Here is a 22,512-nt window from a genome sequence, read left to right as displayed (position 1 = left end):
AGGCGAATAATTTTCTAGGATTTTTCACTTATGTTTTTCCCCAAAGCGGGGGTGACGATTCAAAGATTGAGCGCTTGACACTCCTTAGTGTTTAGATTCAATGTATATTACCATATTAGATCACACAAAAAATTTCGTGGAATTTGGTTAGGTCTAGATAGTCATTTTTTAATTTTTTAGATTTCTCGCAAGTCAAAAATTGCAAATAAAATTGTATTTAAATTGTAATAAGTGTAATCTAGAGAAGTTGTATGGGGTATGAGTAATAAAAATTACACCTCTTACCCTCAACTTTCTACTATGACACACTTTGAAGGGTTAATAATATGTTTTGAACCCTCAAAACCCACTTTTCCTAAGTTTAGTGGGAAATCTGGCAATTAATTAAGCCAGAAATTAAATAAAAGGAGAAAAATAAATATCCACACATGCTAAATGTTGTGGAAATGAGGTGGAAAATTATGGCGGAGTTAAAGTGAAGTCCCAAGTTGATGTGGACTCTTAAAATCAAGAAAAGGACATGTGCTCAAATAAAATCGAATTTCTGGCATTAAATGAAAAAACTGCTTGGAAATTCGAATTTGTGGAGTTAATACACATTTGGGAGGATTTGGGAGAATATTTGGTGGAGATTTTTGTGGGAAATTGTCCCCACATGGGTTACCACCCATATATACTTGTCATTCCACCATAAAATTCAAATTTGGCACATAAGGGAAGAAGAAAATGATGTCCACTTGCCAGAATTCGATTTTTACACTCGGCATTGGAGCTCCATTCAGCAAATTCGAATTTTTCTTTGGGATTTTCACCTCATGCCCTTTGTCATTGTCATTCTTCATTGGGATTTGCTCCCAACTCTCTATATAATAGAGCCATGGGCTCTCACATTGAATCATATTGTTACTAGCTATTGTGCTTGCGGAAGCGCTGCTGCCTTGTACGCTTTCAGAAATATCAATAAAGACTTTGGAGTTTCGTTCATGAGGTGTTCCTCCTTTTCGAGTGTGATGAATTGTTGAGCATTTGTATAATTCATTTTACTCATGCTTTGATCTAATTTGCTTCCATATGCTCTTGCAGATTTGTTAATGTAGAGCTATCTTGCATTGACATTTGATTTAGAAGTATGCTCTAGATATAGAATGCTCTAGTTGGTTTTAAATAAATCTCTAGAGTTTCTTATCATTGTTTATTGCTAAATCTATATGGAACTAATTCTTGATTGAAGTTTTGTAGAGGAAATATCTTGTTGGGATTACAGAATCAAGCATGAGGGGAAGTCTTTGGAGAGACCAACCCTCTCTTGATACATTCTTAAAGGAGCTCTCATTTGTTCTTTGAACCTTCATAGTCTTATCTTACAAAGTGGTTTTGCAGGGATTTTGGCACATAGCTTGTACACAAGCCGAGAACTTTTAAATTTAAATCTCTTTTTAAAAAAAAACATTGTACTTCATTTCTTTTGTTTGCTATCTAAGAGTTTGAAGATGGCTAAACAAAGACGAGAGTTTACTCTCACTCTTTAGCTTAACCTTTTGTAAATTATAATTATACATATACATTTTATCTTGTTGATTTTTCCATTAATACTTAACTTATTTTGCAGCCATTGTTTGGATTGTTTGCTAACTCTTGTGTGGCAGATTTTGAATAGCAACTTTCCGCAAAATCTAACAAGTTTTGCATGACCTTTGGCAAGTGTTGGGGGTTCGATTTCTAAGAATGTCGTGAGCCCTTTTGAGACTTATTTTGGCCAAATCAAGTTCACTAGAGGGCTGCCCGTTTTCCTCTTTAATCCGTGGGCATTTGGAAGAAACTCACACTTTGTTTCCCTTGCGTATGTTTTGTGAGATCTTGTCACTACTTTCTCAAGAAAGAAGGTCTAGTTTCCAAGTTTCAAACAATTATTGTGAGGACTCTCCTTGAAGTATAATTGAGAACTTTGAAGGGCCCTCTTCTCATTGTATTATTAATAAAAGATCTAACTTGCTTGTGGGAGCTTGGGATTTCTCCCATGGTATCCTATCTCCCCATTTAGAGGGAGGCTTCTTTTGGGTGGATTGCCATTTGCATGATTTAGGCTTTCATACTTCATTCACTTACATGCATGCTTTAATTGGGAATTAACACAACCTCACTATCACATTTCATTAAGGTAAAGTTTGTTACAATTTCATTTGAGCTTTGCATTTTCTTTCTCATTGTTGCTTGGAGCTAAAAGCTTACACTTTACTTTAGGCAACTCATCATTTACATGCAAGCATTTTATATTCTTAACAAACTTTGATTCATTTCCATTTACCTTGGTAAATTGTTTCATGAGCACTTAAATACATGCTTCAATTTTATGATACATTGTTAATTTATTGTCATTGTCTATTTGAAACAAATTTTACTTTCAAGAAAATTACTTGTATCATTTTAATTCATTGATGAAACACATGCAACACTTGTAAGCTAATTTTATTCCTCCAATTAAAGTTATAATTGCAACTTATGTGAACACTATTTCATTTTCAAGCATTGCAAATCAATCTCTTTGAAGCATTTGCATGTATCATTATTTTAATTTGGGGAATTAACACAATTTGCATTTCATCTAGGCATTTTAGTGTAGGAAGGCCCCAAGCCTCATTAAAATTTTACCTCCAATATAAGTTGGTTGAAGTTGATATTTTAGAGATCCTCTACTCCTCTATTGACTCCTCATTGCGAGATCCATATCATTGGGCGAGGGTGAGGTCTGAGGATTGAAAAGTTAAATTGTAATCTTGTTGTAGAGTTAATTAATAAAATTAACCAAGAGCACTTTCCATTACATTTACTTTACTTGTCTCTTGATGATTTGAGTTTTCATATGCAAAGTCTATTCCAAAAGCAAATATTGTAATTATTTCAAACAAGTGTTTTCTTTTCATGTTTCAAGTCTAATTGCATATTGATGTCTTGGTTTAGCACTTCCTTTCTTTTACATTTCCAAGTTAATTACTAATTTTTGGGTTTTGGCAAGATATATTTCACATGTTTCGATTTATAAAGTTGATTATCTCATAAGTATTTTGTATCTTACATATCTTATGCTAACAATTCTTATTTACATTTCAAGGTTACTTTGTTTTCTCGTTTGAGAGCATTGCATTTTAGTTTAAGCAAATATATCTTTAAATTGTTGAGAAAATTCCTTATAAGGCGCTGGTTTTATGGTTTCTAATCATATTAGATTGACATTGTTATTTCAAGTTGCTCACTTCATATTTGTCCATAAATCCTTAAAAGTAATCCATTTTCACTATAACACTCTCCTAGAAACTCACATCTTTTAACATAACTTTTCATTAGGGACCATCCCCCTTAGATAACTTAGGAGATAGCTCAAAAGGAGAGAGTCGGGATTAGTGTGACAGACCCTTCTCTAAGTTCCCTGCCACCAACCACACCTTGCGGGGTTGAAGGCTTTTTCTCACTGACTTGTAGATAGGTGTAGGCGGCAGGGTCAACAACACATAAATCATACTTTCGATTCCGACCTTTTTTTTATGTGTGTTAGTTTAGTTTTGTATTTATTAGGTTAGCGTATGTGCAATTTTTCTTTTAGGTTTCATTTGATTTCTTAGATTTAGTTTATTTTTCAATTTTACTTTTTGTAGCTTATGTGTATATGTTTAAAATTTTATTAAATTAAACTTTATAATCGTAAGTCATTAGATTTCATTTTTTCAATCTTTGATTTTCATTTGTGTGTTCTTTTTTCTTTAGGTAGGTAGCGTTAATTTTTGTTTTCATGAAAAATGTTATGTTTTGATTTAATTAAAACCATAAAATTCTATAAAAAAATTCTAAAAAAAATAAAAATAATAGAATAATAAAAAATAGAAATAGAAAGTTTAAGGTTAGCACATTTAAAAGAAGTTCCCTTGTCAAATTTAAAAAAAATTCTTGTGCTAAGGTTAAAATTTAAAAGAAAATTTTTACGGTATCAACATTTCATTTTACTATAGTTAAATGTGCTTAAATTTTTATCTGGAGTTTAACTATTGAAAAGTGATAAATTTCCTAGATTTGAAATTTCAAGCATAATCATTTTAAATTCTAGCTGGTTAGCTTTTAAATTTTATGGTTATTTAAAGCATTTGCATCTCTTGAAATTTAATTGCTAAGACATTGTGCTTCTATAGAAAAATCTTTTGTTATTGCTTGAATTATATAATGCTCGTTACATATAAGATATTTTACAAATTTTTCAAGCAATCATTAATCATTTCATAAGCAACAGCAACAACTAATTGATTACCTTGGATCATTAACTCCATAAGGCACTGGTGTTAATCATTTAAAATTTAATCAAGTTTTAAGTTTCGCTAAGCCTTAATCAAGTATTCAATTGCTTTGCTATGTCTCCCAAACCAACTGGTTTCCAGTTGGTTATCTTTTATCCCATAGGGTCTACCCCCCTTAGCCTGCTATAGGGAGACGGCGTAAACGGAGAGATCGGGGATCAGAGTGACAGCCCCGGTCTGAGCATTGTCGCAGTGCCTAGACACTCTGTGCGACAACAAAACCAACTAACTCTCAGTTTATAGAATCTAAAAGATCCCACTATCTTTTTAATTTCTTAAGTCATTTTATAGAATATTTTACTTGTATGGTTTTTCTTGGGTTTGTGCCTTTTTAAAATTTCAAATTTATTTCTAAATATTGTGCAAAAATTTATTTAAATATGGTTAATAGAGGGTTGTTAGATCTGTAGAATATTATTGTAGATTTGTAAATATCAATTTTTTTTTAATTCATTGGGCTTTTGGGTATTTCATATTTTTGTATATATATGCTTTGGGGTTTTTCTATCTTTTGTTTATGCAGGAACAAATCTGAAAATTGTAGGTGAATTTTGTGGATTCTAGAGAGAGATCTAAGCCTCGGAGGGCATTTCTATTTTGTTTGCAAGTTGAAGATAAATTTCAAGAAGATCGTGGGCAAATATTTTTAGTGCCTTGAGGCCCTACGCTAGCCATCTCCAGCGTCTTTCTCGGCCTCCCTTTCAACCTTACGGCCTCCCCTCTTTCACCAAAATTCTTTCACTAATTTTTCCTAAATTTTTTCCTAAAAATTTATCTAAAAGAATTTAACAATTTTTTAACAAAGTTTTTCACAAAAAAATTTTGAGTTGAGGATTTTCAGTGATTCGGGCAGCATATGTTTAGGTGTCTTCAAGCCCCTAGGGGCTAACTGGTGCACAACCTCTAACATTTTCTCATTTCATTTTGAAAGCAAGGTTAATATTGGCATAGATTTGCAATTAACCAGAGTTTAGAAACATATTTAATTTACATTTTTACTGCGTCGATCTGGAATAATTCTCACTCGGCCATCTGATACAGACATTCTCTTAATATTTCTTTTTGAATCGTCTACAAATACTAGAGATTTATATTGAATATACCAGTCATCAGGTAAAGCTTCTTTATCATAATGAACACCTTCAACTTGAGCGTTGCTCACCCCTACAGTAACACAATCTTTCAGAACTGTCTGTCTTAACTTAGGATGCTTTGCTTAGTCTGACTGGTGGATGGGACCATCTAAAGAGGATAGATTTCCAAGTATTGTACCTATATGGGCATGTTCATAATTGTTATGTTTGGTATCAGAAATTTCTGCTATGCATGGAATATCAAGACCATGATGGAATAACGGGGCTAATCCAATTCTTATAGAGGTTATCTTCGGTAACTTTTACAAACAAACTTTTGAAAATTGTTTCATTGTTGTTCATTAGTTTATTTATGAGTTTTTAGATCAAATACATCAACATATTAGAAAGAATTAAACTCGAAATTTTTCTGAATGTCGCAGTAGAGTTAATTTACATTTTTACTGTTGTATAATTGCAGAAATAGAAGTTAGTTACAATAACTTTTGCAAACAAATTTCTGAAAGTTGTTTTATTGTTGCTCAGTAGTTCATTTTTGAGTTTTTTAAATCCAATACATCAATAGATCATAAAGAATTAAACTCAGAAATTTTTTGAATCGCTGTTATCCATTTGTCATTTAAAATTTTCTGTTGTTATACATACAAATTTCTGAATATTGCATGGTTATAGGACTACTGTTTTAGAATATATTGTTGGTTTTAACATTTGATGTAAGAGCAAATTACTAGACTGACATTTCATTAATGTGATCTGAATTTAAAACATTTCGTTTAATTTCTGAACTTCATTTGTTTTTTACATGCTTATGCAAGTAGGACTAATCTAGTTTTACTTATGCATCTAATGATCTTGATTGAGTATTTCATACAAATGAATTTTTAAATTTAAAGACGTTTTATTCCAACATTTTATATTTCAGTCCATTGTGCATTTAAGTAACTATTTGTGTTGCAGTGCTGGTATACGTCCTTGCTTTCACATTTAGATCACCACCTTTCTGAGCCTTAAGTTAAGTAACATGTAAGACATTTCAGAAATAATTTTAGGCCCTCATTTACCTAAAATTAACCAAGTCCCTGCATTTCACATAGTTTTAAATTTTGCATTTGCATATGAGACAGTCGAGTCTTTTCAGCAGCAGTTTGTTATGAAACCAGCTCACAAAAAGATGGAAAAGAGAGATCCACGCCTTAGAATTCAGCCTCTTCGAGGGGGCAACCTCCTTTACATTACATAAATGAACAATTCTTGGATGATACAAATGACAAAACCTCCTTTCTATATATAGGAGTCTAAGGAGTCACAATATAATCCAGCCGACCTAACAATAATAATATAAAGCCACAAAAATAACAATAGAGGGATTCTATGGGGCACAGAAATAACAATATGGGGGTAATAGGGGCACAACAATATAAATAAGGGGTATAACTACAATAGTAATGGGGTAATCACTAGTATTATAGGGACCCAACATGCCCCTCTCCTTCAAAAAAGTGTTGTCCTCAACGCTTGAGTAGTTCTGGATACTTCTGCATAAAATTCTCATCCTCCCATGTGGAATCTTCAGCGGATAAGTTCTTCCACTTGATAAGATACTCTGAAATTGATCGATTTCGTAGCTGTCGAGTTCTTGTTTCTGTGACTGCTTCCGGTTCCAATATAATTTTTCCTTCCTCGTCAAGTTCTGGCAATATTGTTTGAACTGGGAGCTTGTCACCTATAACCTTCTTTAAACATGAAACATGGAAAACTGGGTGCAATCGAGAAGCTGCAGGAAGCTCCAATTTGTATGCCATAGTACCAATCTTTTGCAACACCTTGTACGGACCATAATACTTTGGTGATAATTTATTATCCTTCTTAGCTTGCTTTAGGGACATTTGCTTATATGGTTGTAGCCGTAGGAATACCCAATCACCTACATCAAAACTTCTTTCACTGCGATGTTGATCTGCCTGTTGTTTCATTCTATTTTGTGCCAACACGAGGTTATCCTTTAAGAGTTGGAGGACTTGTTGTTGATGTTCGATGTGATGTTCCACTGCCTGAACCTTAGAATTTTCTCTTAAATATGATGTGATGGATGGTGGTTGATACCCATAAAGTGCCATAAATGGGGTCATTTTTGTTGCTGTATGGAAGGAAGTGTTATACCACCATTCAGCCAGAGGCAACCATTTGACCCATTGTGTCTGTTTATCAGATACAAAGCAACGAAGATATCCTTCCAAACATTTGTTTACTATCTCAGTTTGCCCATCAGATTGAGGATGATAAGATGAGCTATGAGCTAACTGAGTACCAAGACAAGAAAATAATTCTGTCCAAAAATTTCCAGTGAAAATGGGATCTCTGTCACTTACAATAATCTTTGGGTTTCCATGTAGCTTTTGAACTGTTTCCATAAATGCAGTAGAAACTGTACTGGCTTTAAATGGATGTGATAATGCACAAAAGTGTGCATACTTGGTAAGTCTGTCAACTACCACCATGATGACACTCTTTCCCTCAGACTTGGGTAAACCTGTGATAAAATCCATTGAAACCTCCTCCCAACGTTGGCTTGGAATGGATAAAGGTTGTAATAGACCCGGTGTCTTAATTGTTTCAACTTTATTTTGTTGGCAAACCAAACATTCCGCCACAAACTTTTGAATATCTGATTTAAGGCCATCCCAAAAAAATTCCTTCTTAACCCTGTGGTAAGTTTTTAAAAATCCTGAGTGCCCTCCTAAGGGAGAAGTGTGCAATTCCATAAGAATCTTTTGTTTTAGCTGGGAATTCTTACAGAGGTATAAGCGATCTTTGTACCATAACGAATCATTTTGCCAGCTAAATGTATCAGAAGTACTGGAATCTTGTTGTAGCTTTCGAATAAGTGCCCACACTTCTTCGTCATTCTTCCATTCCTCCCTTGCTTCGTTTATCCAATCTGGTTGGATAATAGAAATGGCACACAACAATGCTTCCACATCCTCATCCTTTCTTGAGAGTGCATCTGCCACCACATTTTGCTTCCCTTTTTTGTAGATGATTTCAAAGTCATAACCCAACATCTTTGTGACCCACTTTTGTTGCTCTTCAGAGGATAATCTTTGTTCTAAAAAGTATTTAAGGCTATCATGATCCGTTTTTACCTTGAAGTGTCTTCCCATTAGGTAGGGTCGCCATTTCTTAAGTGCATGGAGTATTGCCAACATTTCCTTCTCATAAATAGCTTTGCTTAAAAACTTTCCCTTGATTGGACGACTTTCAAAAGCAATGGGTCTTTCATCTTGCATTAGAACAGCACCAATTCCATTTCCTGAAGCATCACATTCCACAATAAAGGTTTTTGTGAAGTCCGGTGTAGCTAAGACCGGTGCTTGGCACATTGCCTCTTTAAGATGTTCAAAGGCCTTTGTTGCTTCCGAAGTCCATGAAAATGAATCTTTCTTCAATAATGTTGTTAGAGGTGCTGCTATTCTCCCATAATTCTTAACAAACTTGCGATAATACCCTGTCAACCCAAGAAATCCTCGCAGATGCTTTATGGATGTGGGGATTTTCCATTCCTTAATGGCTTTAATTTTGCTAGGGTCTACCTTAACTCCTTCATGAGATACAATATGACCCAAATATTCCACCTCCTGGACTCCAAAGAAACATTTGGATCTTTTTGCATATAATTGTTTCTCCTCCAATAGTTGTAGCACCCTGTCAACATGTTCAACATGATCCTTCCAAGACTTGCTGTAGATTAGTATATCATCAAAAAATACTAACACAAATTTTCTAAGGAATGGTTTGAAAATTGAATTCATCAAACCTTGAAATGTTGAAGGTGCATTGGTAAGGCCAAAAGGCATGACCAAAAATTCATAATGACCCTCATGAGTTCTAAATGCCGTTTTTGGAATGTCTTCAATCTTCATTCTGATTTGATGATATCCCGAACGAAGATCCAACTTGGTGAAGTAAATTGATCCATGCAATTCATCCAGTAATTCATCAATAACAGGAATGGGGAACTTATCTTTAATAGTGAGCTTGTTGAGCTCCCTATAATCTGGACACATGCGCCATGATCCATCCTTCTTGTGCACCAATACTACTGGAGCTGAGAAAGAACTTTGACTCGGTTGAATTATACCAGCCTCTAGCATTTCTGCAACCATACGTTCAATTTCACTTTTTTGGACATAGGGATATCTGTACGGCCTGATGTTTGGAGGAACACTTCCTGGAATCAGATGAATAGCATGATCATGATCACGCATAGGTGGGAGACCTTTGGGAGTCTCAAATACCTTGGAATGATTGTCCAAGACTTTTTGGAGATCTGGAGAAATAGATGATTCCAATGTGGAAACATCTAGCGAACATAATTGTGCAATTACACCTCTTTGCTCCTTTTTTAGAAGCTTTGTCATACCATTAGAGCTGATTATCTTTCCTGGTTTCCCTGCAATACCCCTTAATTCAACTTCCTTTCCTTCCGAAGAAAATTTGATGAAAAGTTCTTGAAAATTAAAAGCTATTGTACCCAAGGATTGTAGCCATTGGACTCCTAGTACAACATCAGCACCTCCCATTGGAATGGAAAGCATTGGGCTAGTCAATACATATTCTCCCATGGATAGCTTGATATTATGGCACTTTCCAGAGCAATTTATTGTTCCTCCATTTGCAATCATCACTTGACACTCTGGTGCTGGATATAGGAAGCAATTCAATTCTTTTGCTACCCTACAATGAATAAAATTGTGGGTGCTTCCTGAATCAATCAACACTATTACCTTTTTCTTCTTGATTTGTCCTTCTATCTTGATGGTTTGAGGAGTGGTAATTCCCGCCAATGCATTACAAGATATGGTCGGATTTATTTGTTCTTCATCTAGGCTTTGTTCCTGGAATATATCCTCTTCTTTTGACCTTTCTTGCTCCTTTTCTTCTTCCTCTTCACAATCTATGTAGAATAATTTCTTCTCAGCACACTTATGACCTTTTGTGTATTTGCTATCACAATTGTAACAAAGCCCTTTTGCTCTTTTTTCTTCCAATTGTTGTGGTGTCAACCTTGTAGGTTGTGGAAGACTATGGGCAACAACACTTCCATCTTTATAGTTGTGAATGGTATGCTTCCTAGTTGCCATAATTTTGCTTTCCATTTTTCTTGCTAACCTGAATGCCTTCTCTAATGAATCAGGTTCCCAAAGGCGCACATCATGTTGGATATTATCCTTTAAAGACCCTATGAACACATCAATCCTATGCTCCTCTGGAATATCTTTTACCCTTATGTTCAATTTTTGGAACTCCTCAATGTGCTCCATTATTGAACCCTTTTGTTTGAGACTTATCAATTGGCTAAAAAAAGTGTTGCTTTTTGTATCCTCATAATGTGCTATCAATTCTTCCGTAAAAATTGCCCAAGTGATAAATTGTTTACGAGAACAAAGCCATTGATACCATACAAACTGATTTGGTTCCAAATATAAAGTTGCCATACGTACCTTTTGTGTGTTTTGCACATTATTGAGATCGAAGAATTGCTCCATCTGTAATATCCATGTGGCGGGATCCTTGCCATCAAACTTCCTCATATCGATTTTTGGAACATGGTGAGTCTTCAATCCAACATTAGAGTCTATGGAATCATGATTAACATTTCTTTTGTTCTCATCATGAGTTTCCTTTACTACCTTTTCACCATTAGTGACCCTTTCTTGTAGCAAGTTCTTCAATTCTTCCATGTCTGTCTTCAAATCTATCTTCAAATTTACCATCGAATCCTCCATCTTAGCTTCCATGCCCTTTATCTTAGATTCCACGCCATTTATCTTAGATTCCACGCCACTTATCTTAGCTTCTGTTAGCTTTTGTGAGCGTGACATTTGTTGCACTTGTTCTTGTAATTTTGATATATCATGTAGCATTTCTTCCTCTTCTTCATGAGTCATGCTAGAGCTTTCAGGTTCCTTACTAGGTGTTTGCATTTTCTTTCCTCGGGGCATCAGTTACCGATAATAATGCTTTACTATGCCCTTTGAATTCCGTTAAACCAAGCTTAGATAAAAAATTAAAAAAAAAACTACACACCTTTTTTCACTTTATAGAAGCCTGATATTGAATCTGATGTATCTCTGTAATTTCGGATCATCCAGTTCTGAAATTGCTACCTGTAGTAGCCTTCTGTGTCCTCTTTCCAATGCCACAAGTCTGAGCCAAATTGGATTCTCCAAGTAAGAGTTATGTGAAATCTCCCACAGTGACTTGCTTTTAGACTGGTTCAGTAGAGCGAACTTGTACGACGTGCCACGAGTCACTGTTTCAACCTTTGAATCTGAAACACACATACAAGAAACTACAGTCCGTCCTCTTTCTGTACCTTTTTACGAAATTTCAATCCGATCCTCAGAGAGAGAGTTATGACGATTTTCCCCAGGTCACCTGTTTTGAATGTAATTCAGGAGTCTGCAAAAAGGCCAACTTCCTCAGATCATATCTCCGAAAATATCGCGCGAAAAGCTCTGAAATTCGGACCCAAAGTTCAGCGCCAATTCTTCTCAAATGGGTTTTTTTTGCGACTTCTGAAACGTCACAGAAAAAAAGTTATAGCGAAAATGCCACGATGACCTGTTTGGAGCAGCGAAACCCTAGAATCCAAAGCTCTGATACCAAATGTTATGAAACCAGCTCACAAAAAGATGAAAAAGAGAGATCCACGCCTTAGAATTCAGCCTCTTCGAGGGGGCAACCTCCTTTACATTACATAAATGAACAATTCTTAGATGATACAAATGACAAAACCTCCTTTCTATATATAGGAGTCTAAGGAGTCACAATATAATCCAGCCGACCTAACAATAATAATATAAAGCCACAAAAATAACAATAGAGGGATTCTATGGGGCACAGAAATAACAATATGGGGGTAATAGGGGCACAACAATATAAATAAGGGGTATAACTACAATAGTAATAGGGTAATCACTAGTATTATAGGGACCCAACACAGTTTCTCATCCTTTACTTGAACCTTATTTTCTTCGCAAGATAGTTGACTCCACAAGGCACTGGTATCACTTTCTTCAAATCATTTTGGATACTTAAAATCTTGCGCAATCTAAAACAAGTATGGGTTGCTTCGCTGTGTCTCCCAGGTTGGTTGGTTCCCTTTTAGTATGCTATTGGGAGACAACTCAAATAGAGTGGTTGGGGATCACTGCGACAGCCCCCGATCTGAGTTGTTGTCGTGGTGCCTAGACATTCTATGCGACAACAGGATCAATGATAAGGTATAAAGTGATTCCCAAGGCCCATTTAAGGAGAGGCTCAATTAAAGCTTTGAGAAAGAAAAAGCTCTCCAAGAAGGACCTAAGAGGAAGACCTAGACCTAGGGTTAAAGATATTCGATAATAATAATGAGTATGCCTAAGATCAAGGCTTCCTAGGAGAGGCAAGACCTATCTCGGGGCTTTGCAAGGTGATTCTTTTTCAAAATAAGGTTTTCACTTCAATAGAGAGACCTAGAAAGAAATCCAAGCGAGACCGAGGGTTTTTGAATAATTTTGGGAGGAAGTCCTCCAATATGATCACTAGGTCAAGCAAGGGTAGAGAAAGGGTCAAGAATGATTGCTATGAAGGCGTGTTAGTTTTTAATGAGTTTGGTAGTAGTGGACAAGTGTTCTAGTCTATAATTGTGTCAAAGGGGGGCTAAGGAACATGAGATATTTAAAACCCAAAATAAGTTTCGTTAGATAAGCTTGGGAAACACCTTAATTAAATTTAGTCGTCAATGGAGATTAAATTGTGGACATTTAGACTCCAATAAGAGATAATAAGAGTAGGTTGAAGGGGATTGGAAAAGACACGGAAAACATTTGAGTAGTTCGTCTACCTAGTTGCAACATTCAGAAGGGCATAGTTGAAGCTAGGAAAGCATCAAGGAGAGGCAGTAGAAGATATTTGGGAGCAGAGATTTTGGAGGAATATTTCCTCATTATTTCTAGTGTCCAAGAGATAGGAAAGAGGAGGTCGAGTTATCTATAGAGGAGGTCATAGAGAGCAAAGTTTTTGTGTGTGTGCATCTATTTCTCAGTTCCCTATTTTTATATTTTGCAGCGTTTGTAATTGTGAAGAATGCAATAGTGATTTAATCATTATTTTCCGAATAATAATTCAAAAGAAAAATAATCTGCAGTAGGTAGAAGATTAAATTTCAGTGTATTGCATTCAAGGATTTTTCACATCAATGTTGATTGAAAGAAAACTTTTTTTCACACTCAATCAATCAATTGCTTGCTCAATCGAGTCAACTCTTTATCACTAATTCATTAGAGCAATTCATTATTGGAGATAGATCACCCCCCATCTTTTAAGGAACTTGTTTCATAGTAGCATATGTATATATATATATATATATATAGACACATATATAGTATTTTTTTTAAAGTAAAAACCCTACTACAATTTGAGATGATCGATGATCATAGGGGGGAGGAGAAGGGGTAAAAAACTAATCGAGGATTTACCTCCTCCATATATGTGGGATATATAGTTTGTGACTTCTTTAAAATGGGAAATAAGGGTGATATTGACCACCACATGTCATTGAGAATTCGGTAGTAGTTGTCATTTGTGTTACAAAGCTCACCCTGTAACACATTAGGATGACTTGGATAATGAGTTGAGTTGAATATTGGAAAATGGTTGTGGTTTTATAGTACACATACACAAATTTTCCAACATATGATGATCAAAACTAGAAGATCAACCAATGTTTCAAATAGGTTGTGGAGCTACCTTTACAATGTTGAGAAATCTAGGGGCAGCAAGTGTAGGTGATTTCTCTTACTTTGATAACTATTTGTGGTGTATTTTTACTTCATTAGATTAACTTCTTCTTTTGTTGTTTACTATTAGTGTTTTCTTCATCAAACAACTAAGAAACCATAAAGAAAAATAAGACAAAGTACACAAGATGTAGGGGATCAGCGAGGGCCAAAACCTCTCCAATCTAAGAGGAAAACCCACAAGAATTCTTCTACTTATAGAATCTTCAATTGACGAATTCCAAGACCTAGACCCTTGACCAAGGCTCCTCCGACCAAGTCAATCTTGCCTCTTTTTTCCAAGTCACATTAGATACTTCTTCCTTGTCTTCAACTTCGGCCTTCCAATACCTTCACTGCAACTTCAACTTTTTTTTCTGCAATTTTGACTTGCCTGAAACTTTTGCAATTTTCAGCCCTTGCTTTAGAAACCCTAGTACACACGTTTGCAATGATGAAGGTAGATTTAAGTGGTTTCTCTCCTTTGCTTGTGTTGGACACTTCTTGTGAATTCGGCTAACAAAAATACTCCTTTCTTGGGCTATATCTCGACTCCTTCAAGGTATGCAATACGTTACTGCAGAAACCCTAGCTGCAGTCACATGTGGGAGATGAATGACCCAAAAACTATGCTTGAATACTTCGATCTTGTTCTTCCTTTTACTCACCACTCAAGAGGCTTCCTTTCTTCCTTATTCAAAATTCTTTTCTTGACATGAATGCTTGATAGCTGCTCCTTGAATGAGGTTGAGTCCTCTTATATATATAGACTCCTTACCCATGCTTTTAGGCCGACTTGACATAGCACCTAGGCCGACATGTCCTTTTGATAGGTAGACTTGCCTCTTTTGGAGGCCAATTTGATTGTGGCCCATAGACAAGGTCTTAGAGGGTCTTTTTACTCTATCTTTGACTCAAATAATTTCTTTTAAATATGTAACATGCCCTAATTGGGTTTTTCATACATGACAATGACTTAATGACTTGTAGACCCAATCACAATCCCTAGTATAATGTTCCCAATTTTTGTGAGTGCAAAATTCACTAAGGAGTTTTGCCAATTTTCTGTGATATTAAATAAAAGTGAGAAAATATTATTTTGTGGGAGAAAAGTGGAAATTATTATTTTAGTGAAGAATGGCGGCAAAGTAATATTTTATTAGTGAAAGGTGGGGACCACCAAGAGAGGACTAGCAATTATAAATAGAGCTTGGAGGCCTCCGAGGCCTCCATTTGGTATCTTTGATCATTTGACAATACAACATTAGTTCGCTTGAGTTTCTTAGCTAAGACAACCATGTTGTTTAGCACAAGGAATTTCAAAGTGGGAATTCCACCCTTATTTCGAAGAAATTCGAGTCTCCCTAATGAGGCAATTTGGGGAGCTAAATTTAGAGTTTCCATTGGGCATATTTGCAAGATATTTCAGCTGGCTAAGTTGAGAGAATTCTTGGGGCCGAAATTCTACATTTCTGGAAGTGCACAGGGGTTGGAGGAATAGAGGTTGTGGAGAGATAAAGGTCGGAGATTGGAGGTATTGATCAGGAGAGAATTTAGCCAAAGTTGGTAGAAATTTCTAGTGGTGGATTTGGGCTTAATTCAACAATATTAGTTTTGTGGGGCGTTCTCTAGCCAAATTGAGCAATTTGCACTTATTGCGGGTCACCGGGGATTGGTGGATTTGGCCAAAACCCTTTCTAGGTTTTTGTGGGTTTATTGAGAGGAGTCTATGGATAATTTTACAAATTTTTTTGGGCGATATTCAAACCTAAAATCCTAATTCTTATAGCAGGGTGAATTGCTAGTTAGCTGGGGAATTTGCACCATTTTGTGGGTTTGACTTTGGCTTGGAGATAGGCCAAACCCTTTCTGGTTTTTTTTGGGTTTTGGGCAAGGAGCACTCCCCTAATTTTATAGAATTTTCTGGGCCCTCTAGAGTAGGAAAATCAGGGGGCGACGTCAAGCAACAGTGTAGTTTTGGAGCATCAACGCAGTTTTCTAGAAGAGCTTTCTATTATAGTTGTTGAGCTTTTTCGTATTCATCACCTGGTGCTTGTAGCTTGCCTTGTGCAAACCCAGGTGCATTTTCTCGAACTCATTAGTACCACAACACTATTATTAATAAAATCTTGGCCAGTTTGTGGATTTGGAGATATTTCTAGTTTATGTGTATGCATTTTTGAAAAATTCTCTGTTATTATCTTTGCTTGACTTTGTTATCATTGTAAAATTCCCATTAGGAATATTACAGTGGTATTAGAGCATGATCTTGGCCAGTTGTGGAGTATCTAACAAGATCATGGAAGATTTGGGCATGTATGCATTGTGATGGGTGAACTATAGACAAACCCATGGCTCAAGGGAGAGTATCATTGAGGGAAAAATGACTCTCACCCACTTTGATGGTTCAGCTAGGAGTTCTGTCAAAAAATGGCTACAAGAATTGGACACATATTTCAGGGTAAACCCCATGAGGGAGGCAGAACTATTAGACATGCCACTTTGCACTTGGATGGAGATGTTAAAGAATTGTGGTACAGAGGGTTGATCCCTTTGGGTCATGTACGTATCACATCCTACAAAGAGTTCACAGAGAGGCTCGTGGAGAGTTTTGACCAAAAGGACACCAGACCCCCTCAAAGGGAGTGGATAGGATGAGGAAGCTAGAGGATGAGACCAGGGGGCATTTCTACTGATGGAGACCGAACCTTAGATGTCAGAAGCTCGAGGACGAGGTTGAGCAGCAGGAAACGCAAGATGGTGAAGGAACATCGATATGTTGATTTGGGCTAGCATCGGATATGCTCTAGCCACGAAATTGGTGGAGAGTCTAAAGCACATGAGATCTCCAATACTTAGAAACGGTTTGGACAAAATCTAACCAGTTTGGGAGATAATAAAATAATTAATATTTTTAATGGAGTCCCTAAGTCTAAACTTCAGGAAAATAAAATATTAATGTGAATTAATATAAAACTGAGTTGAATGGTCCAAAAGTCATGGATCAAGCCAGATCTAATCTTAGCCGATTTTTGGGGACTTTATCTCGGCCATTGAATTGTCAACGAGAAAAGTATAAGAGGAGACCTGAGGAGAGCTAGCGTGGGTGACGCAGAGGCTCTAGAGGCTTATGCAGGGCTAGTTGGGCTGATGTTGGGTTGATGCTGGGCCAGAGAGGCTGACGCAGTCCCTAGAGGCAAATGTTGGGAGATTTCACGGTGCAGATTGGACTGAGAGTTGTGGAATTGTTCATCTGGGGTTTTTAGCCAAAATATCTATCTCCGACTGAGAGATACTATTGTCGAGAGCATTCTTTGTTGGGTGAGCCATTTCTGGCACCCAGATTGTATTTTGAAACTGCTTAATAATAAAACCCTCAGATCGCTGCACCGATTTTCCCGCATTGGGTTTTTCCGAGGACGTTAGTCCAAAAATAACAGTGTCACTTGTGTGCTTGTTTTTCCTTCAGTTGATGATCTGTATGAGTTGAGACTATACTTGTATTTATTTTTAGTATTTACATGGTAAATAACTTGTTAATTAACAGAACAAGTAGGAAGAAATAACTCAGAAAGTACATGAAGGATTTCTAACAGTTAGACTTAGAAATTCCAACATGGTATCAGAGTGTGGTTGCAGATCACAAGAGAATTGAGGGAATTAGTCGAGTAGAGAAGCAGCTGCAGAAACAACTGTCCTCAGTGACAGAAGTTGTTCCCAGTGGAAAAGCAACAAGGAAGGGGTGACGCAGTGGCTGCATTATCAAGTTTGAGCCAAGAGAAGGATCAATGCAGTGGCAGAAAGGAGCAAACCTGACCTATGTAGTGTCCGGTCATCTTTCCCAGTCAGGAAGGATTGATGCCCGTGGCTAGGAGGTGTGGATTTTGCGGGTACCGGGATTGTGCAGAGTCTAAAGGCTCTACCCTTCAGTTTGTTGAGGCATATGAGGCTGTGGAGAAGTTCCGGAGTGAAGCTGGTGGGGTACTGTGGTTAGAACAGTACCTAACAGGACAAGACCAAGGAGGAGGGAGTTGCTACTGAGGATTTCTAGCCAAGAAATCCGATCAGTGGTGCAACTAGAATAATGATCGGAGTGGGGGCATCTCGACATTGGCAGAGGGGTTTCCAGGAGGGAAATCGAAGCTCAGAGGGAGTCACACAGAGAACTTCCAGGAGGGAAGTAGAGAGAATCAAAAGAGTCGAAAGAGGAGTAGCAAGATGGCAGTGAACAGAGTAAAAGATCAAGATAAACTGGACAGAGCCTCAAAATTCGTAGTCTGGAAGGCCATGATCTTGTCCGTTCTAGACAAGAATCGTCAAGGACTTCGCCTTGAAAACGATAGCGATCCCAGTTGACCCGGTTGAGAATGATAAGTATCAAGAGGTAATGGCGAGCGCCAAGAGCATCATCCTTGACGAGGTAAGGACCATGTAGTACCACATATTGCCGAAAAGGACATGGCAAATGCGATGTGGAGGCCCTGACGAAATTGTATCAGCATACTTCCGTGCAGAGGAAAATGCTACTAAAAAATCAACTGCGGTCATATCAGATGCAGAAAGGAGAACAGATCGACATCTTCCTTGGTCGATTGATGGAGATCCGAGATCAACTGACTTCCATAGGGGCCACGTTGAATCAGGAATTATTGGTGAGGACCGCATTGAACGTAGTCTCAAAGGACTAGGAGGTATTTGTCCAGAGCATACTGGGCAGATCGACCTTTCTAGATTGGGAGGAACTGTGGGCAGCTCTTCGTCAAGAAGAGATTAGAAGGCTAAGTAAGGCACGGAGCAGCGGCAAGGGGGTCGGAATCAAGGAGGAGGAAGAGGAGGATGTTGCCCTAGCTTTTGAGGGAAAGTAGGAGAAACAAAAGAAGAAGGACCTCTCTCCAAGGTCAAATGCTTTTGTGGGGAACTGGGTCATTATGCGAGCCAGTGTGCGAGGAAGACGAGCAAGGCAGAGGCTTTTGAGACCAAGGTTGCGCTAGCAAGGGCGGAAAGAGAAGTGCAGACAAATGATGATTATGCCATGAGTGCTCATGCACCTCGTGAGAGGAAGCGGGCAGACATCGAGTTGTAGTTAGATGGACTATAGGCAATGAGGGGTAGGATCATCGAGGTACCCAACCTCTTGGATTATACCTTGTGACGGGAGCCCCGAAGAGGAGTAGCAAAACAGACAAAGATGTTAGAGTTGGGAGATTAGTTACTTACTTCTCAGTAACTGAGTTGCAGTGCAACATTTAGCAGTGGCAGTGCTATGGGCAACACGATGCGGCATGATGAGAGGGATTACAATGCAGATGCAGCAGTGGCAGTGGCAGGGCCATGGGCAGTAGAACGGATGCAGAGGGAGCTGTTGTACAGATGCAGCAATGGCATTGGCAGGGCCATGGGTAGCAGTACATGATACAAGAGTGAAAAGGATGTTGGGCAACAGGCCTAGCATCAGTACAAGGACCAATGCCAAGTGATCAGGGTGATGCTCAGTAAGGCGTATTACTAGAGCACAGTCCTCGCTAAGAGGGAGTGTTGATTTGGGGTAGAATCGAACGTGCTTTAGCCATGAAAATTGGTGAAGAGGCTAAAGCACATGAGATCTCCAATACCCAGAAATGGTTTGGACAAAATCTCAGCAATTTGGAAGATATTAAAATAATTAATATTTTTAATGGTGTACCTAAGTCTAAACTTTGGGAAAATAAAATATTAATGTGAATTAATATAAAACTAAGTTAGAATGGTCCAAAATTCATGGATCAAGCCAGATCTAATCTTAGCCGTTGATTAGGGACTTAATCTTGGCCGTTGAATTGTCAACGAGAAAAGTATAGGAGGCTTGAGGGTCACTTGGAGAACACACCGAGTTGATCAAGAATTTGATTTTCTGGAGCAGGGCTTGCTGAGAAAATCGAAGGAGTGATCAGAGTTGTAGCTGAGGGGCAGTGAATACAGAAGCATAGAGGCAGAGAGGGTACCGGGAGCATCAACGTAGAAGCCGGGAGAGAGGGATGCAGAGCCAGCTAGAGGCCACACAGAGGCAACCAGAAGCCATGCAAAGGCAGCCAGGGGCTGCACGCAGAGGCTCCAGAGGTTGACGCAAGGCTGACGTTGGGCCAGAGAGGCTAAAGCAGTCCCTAGAGGCAGACGCTGGGAGATTTCGTGGGGCAGATTGGAGCTGAGAGCTGTGGGATTGTTCATCCGGGGTTTTTAGCCGGAATATCTGTCTCCAACTGAGAGGTACTACTGCCGAGAGCATTCTCTGTTGGGTGAGTCATTTCTGGCACCCAGATTGTATTCTGAAACTGCTTAATAATAAAATCCTCAGACAGCTGCACCGATTTTCCCGCATTGGATTTTTCCAGGGACATTAGTCCAAAAATAATGGTGTCACTTGTGTGCTCATTTTTCATTTAGTTAATGATCTGTATGTGTTGAGACTGTACTTGTATTTATTTTCAGTATTTACATGGTAAATAACTTGTTAATTAACAAAACAAGTAGGAAGAAATAAATCAGAAAGTACAGGAAGGATTTCTAACAGTTAGACTTAGAAATTCCAACATGATATACCCGGTGTGGCGGATAAGTCACCATTGTTGGAGGCCTCTTTGGTAGCTCCAACTGACACCTCGGTTGAGGGAGTAGAGAATACACTTGGATGGACATCTATTAATGAGCTCCCAACAATTGATGAGGTACCTAGTCATATGAACTAGTTTCTAGATGATGGTTGCCCACAACAGGCTGATGAGGTGCCTGGAGGCACACTTGTCATTAAGGAGGTACCAGAAGAGACAGAGGGGTCCAAAGTGGTGACCGATTTTACAGAGGATAGATGCCCTCCATAGTTTCGTCAATTCCGGGTTAGCCTTCTAGCATTGAGAAAGAGGCCACGATAGTGCGAGAGGCCATTCTACAACAAAACGAGGAGTTGGAGGGCATGAGAGAGATTTTTGTTGAGTCAACGGCCAAACTGACTCGCGTTGGAGAATGGTTGGGTTCCCTAATGGTTCAGTTGGAGTGCACATTGGAGCAATGGGGCAACCATACTCAGACATTACAGGCCAATAGCACTAGCAGGTTACCACTACACATTGGAGAGGGAGAGGTAGAGTCACCTCGACATATTATATGTATTGACAAAGCTGGTGAGATGAGGTGACATGAGTTGCGCAGGGTGTATCCTTGGCAGGATGGAGGGTTAGTTCCATGTACGGGAGCTTGTGCTCTTAATCCTTCCCTTGGGGTTGGATGGCGAGAGATATTGAGTTGGTATCTGGTGGAGCTGGCTAGGAGGTTAGATGAATCGATGGCCACTACTTAGTGGAGGCTATGGATTACCGGAGGAGCTCGAGGGCCAGACTATTGTTGGGATCCAGGTGGCATTCTCCATCACATCGTAGAGTTGGTTGGTCATGGTAGCAACTACGTGATGGACTTGGTGGTTGGGTGCACACACCTTTTCATAGCCCCTTGAGAGTTCCTGACAACACTAGTGACAAGATGGATTGGCAGAGGAGTAGGCAGATTTCATGAGTTGTCATGGCATGTTGGGTTGACATGGGATCGTAGGATGGTTAGACTACTATGGAAGGAGTTGATAGGAGGAGGTGGCATCGTCAGGTCACTGGACAGGGCATCATATGGAGATAGTGCTTTCTCATTGATGTATTGGGCACTAGAGCTAATGAGGTTCGACATGGTAGCGTTAGTCCCGATTGCATGTGAGGAGTTGAGCCACATAGGTGTACCCGAGAAGATGAGGAGGTGTAGATCACATCGTGGTGGGTGTTAGTCTAGTATAGTGGTGGATGCATGGGCACATATGGGATGGCCTATGGTACATGGTGGCATGGCACGAAGCGTTGATATCTAGTGGTGCATGAAGTTGTGGCACGGAGTTCAGGCCTATGTAGTGGAGTGTTGGGGTGTGTATTTGTGTGCAACAGAGCATGATGAGTCACAACTGTTTATTGAGGGGTTTTCGCCAAAGAGATCTCCTGATGAGGGCGTTAGGAAATCCATTAGGTTTGGCACACTCAAATTTGGAGAGCGAGTTGACCATAGGATCGACCGTGAGGTTCCCTTTATCACTCACCAGCATTGCAAAATGATTTCAGGGACTATGATACTGTTCCTTGATGCTCTCATTGCGAGCAACATAACCCGGGAGGTTCATCTGAGACAGTTGGATGGGGCACGGTGCATCATGAGAGAGGATTTACAGTTGTGGAATACGGGCAAGGTGCA

At 38.5% G+C, this 22,512-nt stretch overlaps 1 pseudogene; it reads right to left on the bottom strand.

The window, feature by feature from the left end:
- Positions 1–21,963, bottom strand: part of LOC149235771 (uncharacterized) — a 44,682-nt pseudogene extending 22,719 nt beyond the window's left edge.
- Positions 21,964–22,512: the final 549 nt, after the last annotated feature.

Source organism: Pinus tabuliformis, chromosome 8, assembly GCF_031772625.1.
Source record: "Pinus tabuliformis cultivar Carrire ecotype Pingquan chromosome 8, CPIR1, whole genome shotgun sequence".
Taxonomy (NCBI): domain Eukaryota; kingdom Viridiplantae; phylum Streptophyta; class Pinopsida; order Pinales; family Pinaceae; genus Pinus; species Pinus tabuliformis.
Note: the sequence above shows the minus strand (reverse complement) of the source record. Positions and strands in the feature narration are given on the sequence as shown.